We start from the raw sequence: 7,895 nt of genomic DNA, 5'->3' as shown, positions 1-7,895 counted from the left end.
TGCTGCTCCTTTTAAAGCCCAAAGGTGTTTTGTTAAATCTTGTCTTACTTGTGCATGCGTGCCACGTCCAGTGCATTCAGTCAAGACTACTTAGCATTCATGGAAACCCCTCTCGGTGTTTTCTGCAGTTATTCTTTGAACATATTCCTGAGTATGCTTTCTTAAAAAGGTTGGACCAAAATGCTCGACTATTGTTTCGCAAAACAGTTTGAGATACCTTAGGGCAGTTGTTTTCCCAATACGGATGTAACAGTCTGTGGAATCTGCTGGCACCCCGTAACATAGTATACGGAGGGCCACATTGACCTTCCGTTCGGGACTAAAGTCTCGTATATGTCGTGCATCATACTGATAATTAAATAAAGGTTGTACCTGACAAAGCTCGGTAATAATTCTTTGCGTCAAGTTGCTGCTCATGCGGAATCGACCCTAAAAATTCTCATCGGAATATACACAGTCATAATTAAAATAATCATGCATCATCTTTTTGTGGTAAAAATATCGATTCCGCCACGTCCATCTTCTAGTCACAACTTCATATGGATCTAAAGGATTTGGTATCATTTCGGTTTGTAATTGAAACATAAAATTTTGTATTCTTATATATTGATCTGCATCTTCATCCATTTGATGCAAAAACTCCATACACATTTCTTCATCTTCTTCGTACAAAATGTCATCCATCTCCATATCTTCCTCAGACGAATCAAAATCAGAATTCATGGTTGAAAATTAAAAGTAATTGAAATTAAGAAAAGATTGACCGGATGAAAGATTATTGTGTATTTATGAGATCAAATTCGATTCGTATTTATAGAGGTGGAAACGGAACCGTTTCGGTGACCGTTAATAAGTTGCAGTTGGCAGTCGTGTTTCAAACGCTGGCGTCGCTTGTGTTGTCACTGGGACATTGTTAATGACGCCAACGCTTGTAGTATGGACGCCAGCGCCACAGTTTCGTTTGCGCGTCTAATAGTTTAACGCTAACTTCTTTTCCATAGCGGAGAATCCTGTTTGACCATCCACGTGGCTCAACAAATGTTTGTGTTTTTTCATTTCCATAGGAAATGCTCTTAGTAAGAGATGATGCGCAAGGTCTTAAATGAGTTTGAACCAGCGATGCAACTTCTTGTTTTACGAACTTCGTTTGTATCAAGAAGATTTGCTGGCGAGGATGTTTTTGATTGAGCTTAGGAATTTTTCTTTGTTGTTTTGAGATGTTTGTGATGCTTGACTCAATATTTTCCTACGAGATGATTTTATCTTAGGTTCTTTTGTTGGGATGGCGAGATGATAAGCAAGGGTTTATCTTTTCAGGTGAGCGGGATGTCTTAGTAAAATGTCCAAGTTTTCTTCTACAAGTTCTGATCCTGGTAGTTGGTGTTGGACCTTCCAAACTGCGTTTTCTCCATAGTTTTCGACATGATGTTGCTTTCCATTTTGTCTTTCCTGAGCATTTCTTCGGTGATAGTATGTGGAAGTGACTTATGAAAATATTTATGTAAATTTTAATAGTGCATGCCTTTCTTGTATATGTATGCCTCCTTTTACTTTGGGGAGGTGATGGAACTAAAGTTTCCGAAAGCAATATCAATATGTGACCTCCGTGTTGCAAATAGATGTCTAGCTTTATTTATTTTTTTGAGCTACGAACTGATATTTTGGATGCCCCGATATGATTTTCCCCTGCCTTACCTCGGATGTGCTTTATTCTTTGCCACGAAGTATTAAAAATTTGTATTTTAGGAAATAAGTAGTACTTTTAAAAGTATAAATGATAAGTATTCATAAGAAATATCAATATCTTAGACATAGTTGTTGTATAAGAAGTTCGAAGTGTATAAACTCAAAGTACTCCTAATGGGAAGTATCAACCTTGAAGAAGTATAAATAATGAAAAATCTGAAGCATGTAAGGTATCAATTCTTGAGGTACATGAAATAAGAAGTATTCATTTTCGAAATAAGAATTCTTGCGAAAACACAATAATTCCCAAAATGAAGTATAATAAATATATTAATCTTCGAATGCCAATGAAAATTATTATGAAGCACTGACTTATGAAACAAAATATTATAAATAATGGAAAATACTGATGGTTGGTTAATCAAAAAGAAACATATAGATGGCATTTATCACTTCGCTCATTTTCTCGCTGGGACACGACAATTGCCTCTGCCTTGATGTTGTTTTTCTTATTAGTTGGCAATCTTGCTCGCTTCTTCGTCGAATCACGATATTTCTCTTTGTATAAGTTCCTTTGTTCTTGTTTTCGCCTTTCAGAATCAGATCATGTATAAGTTCCAAGTGAGGTTATATGGTGGTGCATTTGGAAAGAAAGGAACTCTAGAATATTCGATCACAAAAAGCGAAACTTGGAAAGTCTTATTTGAGATATTAAGATTCAAGCTTACTTTTGGGCGGAGTCAAACACTAAAATGTTGTATTTGACGGCTAACACGGTAATAGCTTTGTAGGACTCGTATTTCTATCGACCCGCTTTGAGTTGGATTTGGTTCATTATTTTTCCCACTTGACTTTTTATTCTTTGTTTTTTCTTTGGGTGATCGATTCCAAATTCGATCTCCTTTTTTTTCTATCGGTTGTATTTATTGGGTTGAGGTACCCCCCTTAAGTATATTTTTTTCAATGAATTTTTCCTATTGACCGATAAAAAAAAATAGTTCGTGGGTATAACACGACAATAATATGATTGTAATAATATCAATGTTTACTCAACTTGGTAAAGGTACTAATGTTATACTTAGAAATTCTTGGTAAAGGATGCAAGTGTTTCTCATGTAGTAAAACTTTTCTTAAAATTTCGCAATAGTTAACTCGAATGTGTAAGAACAGTAGTCTTCGTTTCACTTGGCTAAGTGTATTCTTTTTTAGGCATGCTGTTGTAGATGGTGAAATTTGTATAAGGGGTAAAAATATCATTTCAAGGCCATAGATAAAACTCAATTCTCACGAGAGAGATTAATCCCTTGGTCCTCAAGGCACCCATATCCATGATTTCTAATATACGTCCATGCGAGACACTGCTGGTCGTGATGCCGTAATTCCCAGCGCACATCCTCGGCAAGATATTGCTGGTCACGTAAGTTTTGTAGAGCGTAAAATGTACCCAGCAGATTTATGAACCAGAACATCCACAATACCATCATGTCTTCGCGAGAAACAGCTGATTATGATGACATGATTCATATTACACAACCTCAACGAGATACTGATGGTCATGTAGGCTCTATAGACGCGTAAAAACGTCCTCTACGGACTTATGACCCAGAGCGGAGACATATATGGCTCCCGTAAGAACGACTCACCCCATTTGAGATCAAGGACTGATTCCTAGTACATCATCGCGAGATACAATGTTCATGTCTACTCTAGGCTCTGACTCGGCTTACTGAGACTTCAGAATAATTGATAGGACATCCCCGCGAGATACGATGGTTATTCTGCCTTCCGAGATACACTAGTCATGTCGGCCCCATTAATACATACAATATTGATTCCTAGCACATCTATGAAAGATACGATGGTAAAAGACAAGTGAACCGGAATCTCGCTGAGACATTATCAAGCGTGCAAGCCTTATTTTATCTCCTAAACATGTCCCGACTGACTTTGGAGAGATTTCATCATGTTGGCTAAGTCTCAAACAGATTCAAACCCGTCGGGAAGATGTCAAACGACCTCAAACCCGCTATCCAACTCTCAGGCGGCCCCAGACGCATTGCCCAAATCTTAGACAGCCCCGGTCGCATTGGCCAAATTTCAGATAGCTCCAGAAGCGTCAGACAACTCCAAAAGCGTCAGCCATATCTCAATTGCCCTCATCCAAGATAAGCCATATCGTCTGAAAAGTATTATGGAGCCATAATACTTAGGTACATGCCTCACCTAGGGATCATGCCTATTTCTTAGCATCTCAAACACACTCACAACTAGTAAATTCGTCCTGAACTGTACATGTCTATCCAAAAACATGGATAATCTCCCTTGAGTTCTGCATGATCAACAACTGGACCCACAATCAATAATATGGTTTATATGTGACATATTTGACCGGACATTTGAGAGTCAGAGCTCAACCTCAGCTCTTGTCATACTGCGCACATGATTTCTGAGGCATTCCATGCCTTTTCACGTGACTCATCCTAATCATTCTCATAAATCAGAGATTATCTCTTTATCTTGGCCAACTCGACTAAAGAGCATATTTATATCTCTCGACACATAATCGCTGAAAAAGCTGGGGTATGACAACTGAAAAAGTGGGGGTACAACAACCACACCCAATATTTCGCTTAGCAATCCGTGTGGACGAAATCCAATATACTTTTAAGAGAATCAACTAGACCGCCAGACGCCATCTTAATAAAAGTTTATCAAAGAGTTATATCTCACTTTGTTGATTCAATACTTACTCAAGCAAATAAAAATCTGCGAGTCTAATTGAAATCAAGAGAAAACACTTGGACGGTACCAAAGACCAATGTTTAAGTATCAATCAATTTCAATTAAAAACCAAAGGTTTGACTTCCCAATTGATCGATTCAAACGCATAACCTATGATATTTCAATTGTATAAAAAAATATAATGCGGAAAAGAAATAACACAGGCATCAGAAGTTTTGTTAATGAGGAAACCGCAAATGCAGAAAAACCCCGGGACCTAGTCCAGATTGAACACACACTGTATGAAGCCGTTACACACACTAGGCTAATACAAACTAATTTCGGTCTGGACTGTAGTTGAACCCCAATCAATCTCACGCTGATCCAAGGTACAGCTGCGCTCCTTGCGTCTCTGATCCCAGCAGGATACTACGCACTTGATTCCCTTAGATGATATCACTCATAACTAATAGTTGTTACGACCCAAAGTCGAAGACTTTAATAAACAAATCTGTATCACACACAAAAGTCTACGGTAACAGATAAATCTATCTCCCACAGAAATACCTACGAGATTTTGTTCTATCTTTTGATAAATTAAGGTGAAAAGGAACCAATTGATAACCCAGACTTATATTCCCGAAGAACAACCTAGAATTATCAATCACCTCACAATAATCTTAATCGACTAGCGAAAGAAGATATTGCGGAATCAAAAACGATGAGACGAAGATGTTTGTGACTTCTTTTAATCTTGCCTATCAGAGAAATCAATATCAAGCCAATCTTACGATTGTACTTGGTAAGATAGAGACAAAAAGATCAGATTACGTTACTACAAAGAAAATAGTTGGGTCTGCCTTCACAATCCTAATGAAGTGTTAAAGTCGTTAACCTACAGGGTCTCGGTAGAAACCTAAGGTTAAAGGAGAATCTACTCTAGATTATACAACTAGTATCACACATGAGGTGCGGGGATTAGGTTTCCCAGTTGCTAGAGTTATCCTTTATATAGTCTTTCAAATCAGGGTTTGGATGATTCCTTCTTCTTTTCTTCAGTGTGACTCCAAAGTAGCTATAAAACTCAAAACACGTGCAAAATACATAATTTACAAGAAAAATAACAAAGAAATCATAAATATTAGATATAAAATTAGGTGTTTTACAACACCTATCAGTGATTTAACTAATGATTTCCCTGGTCGTGAATCTTCTTGTTGACGTTCGTCTTTTCTCTCAGATTTCAAATTTTAATAGTTGGATTAACCTAACTTGATGAATGGTATTAAGGATTTATAGTGAAATTAGATTATTTTTGATGTTTACACAAAATTATTTTTTGCTCTGAATTTGATGGGTGGTAGTGATGGTGCAGTTGTTGGCAGTGTCTCCTTCGGCCTATGGCACTACTGTAGGTAGTGGTAATACAAACCAGTTATTGGTAATCTACTTAGATAGTGCTTTGCAAGTCTAATTGAATTGAATGGATATATAGCTTTTTGTATATACATATAATAATTGTTATATGTTTGCATGAAACCTTAGTATTATTAAGGGTGGTGGTGGTGGCAGCAGCCATCTTCATTATACAAAATATTTTTGGACTTCAGTTTTTGTGGGATCAACAATTGATCCAATTTATGGGATCAATTACTGTTGTTGATACAATTTATGAGATCAACTCTTGTTGTTGACTTCATTTTTTATGGGATCAACTCTTATGTTGATAGCATTTGGATTAGCATAAATATGTTTGTTGTATAAGTACTTTAACTTTTATAGATGTAAATTCTTCAAAATATTGAATTTGTGGTGCAATGGTAGCATGACTGACTGCACGTTAGATGATGTGTGTTCGACTCACGCCACTCATTCCTACATGTCAACTCTAACTCTTGATCCCATTTTTTGTGGATCAACTTCCGTTGTTGATCCAACTTCATGGGATCAACTTAAATTGTTGATCCGACTTAAATGGATCAACTTTGGTTGTTGACACTATAATCTGGAACCATTGTCCTGGGGTTGTACCTTTTTGTATCAACTTTGATTGTTGACTCCATTCACTGGGATCAAATTCGATTGTTGACGCACAAAAAAAAAAGGAATATGTATTAGTAAAGTTATTTTTGAACTTTTATCTTCTAGATCAACTTCGGTTGTTAGCACATAATTTTGATGCCGGCGGCAGTGGCAGCGGTAGTGGCAGCGACGGTCGCGGAAACAACAACAGTTGCGGCAGCAATGGTGAAACCAATGATAATTTGATGGTGGTGGTGAAATATCAGTGGCAGTCGTGAAATATTAGTGGTGGTTGTATTTAGTAAGTGGTGTTGGTGGATTGGTGGTGGTGGAATGGTGGTGGTAGTGGCTGTGAAATAAGAAGTAAATCGTTAATGAATAAGGCTTGTAAATGAAAATAATTAGTATAAGTGGAGGTATTAAGATAATATATATGTTAATGATAAGGTTTTTAAATGATAGAGATATATTTATTGTTGTATAAGGATATATTTGTTGTTTATTAGGACACCATACGATTCGTGTTAATGTGGACATATGTCAGCACCAACAGGTATTACCTGTAGAATAAATTCTCCTCATCCCTCTTACTTAAGCAAACACGCATATAGGTGAAATTAGGTGAATGTGGTGGCTTAGGCTCAGCTACTGGATAATGATGACTGCACGGCATAATTTTGCTTCAACTGCAGGTACATGTTGATCTTGTTACGGTATGCGTTTAACTCACAAGCTAAGAAGTGCATCACTGCAGACTGCAAATATACGATGACACAGAACACAAATGCTGGTGTTGGAAGCTTGAAATTTCTTTCGTAAAGCCAGGTACTGTGGTGGTTGCGAAAAACGAAAATTACCCAAACTGGAAACATAAAATTTACGGTGATGAGTTCCTCTGGGGCCCACCGTCTTGATCATGATCATGTATATCCTATCAAAACATCAATATCATCAGCATCTTTAAACCCCGATAAGGAAAATTTAGCTTGACATCAAAATAAGGAAATAAGCCTTTACATGTTTTTTTATTGAAGGAAAGAGGTGATCCTCTGAATCAGTGTTCTGAAAACCGGCCCGGACGTCGAACCGAAAAAATTACTGGATCAAGGGTTGTTGGTTTAACCAGTGGTTCAACGCGGGTTCACCGGGTCAACAGAAAAGAAATTATTTAGCAAGATATGAACTAGAATAAGCGTATTCAGGGACCAGAACAGATTTCTCACTCGTTATTTGCCCCTACTCTTCTAACTTTTTACATTTTTCGCGGCTCAAGCCCTAAAATTTTAAAGCACCGCGTCTTCTTTCCTACTACATCCTCCTTCGTATTCCAACCTAACCATTTCTTATTGATTAGATCGAGATTTGTTTAGAGTGCCGCAACAATAATAAAAATCAAAGACTTGTTGAGGCAACAACAATAAGGTGATCAATGTATTATTAGTAAAGATTCTTGGTGATTTTCATTA

Source organism: Papaver somniferum, chromosome 5 (assembly GCF_003573695.1).
Source record: "Papaver somniferum cultivar HN1 chromosome 5, ASM357369v1, whole genome shotgun sequence".
NCBI lineage: Eukaryota > Viridiplantae > Streptophyta > Magnoliopsida > Ranunculales > Papaveraceae > Papaver > Papaver somniferum.
The sequence above is the reverse complement of the archived record's forward strand: the minus strand, read 5'-3'. Positions refer to the sequence as shown.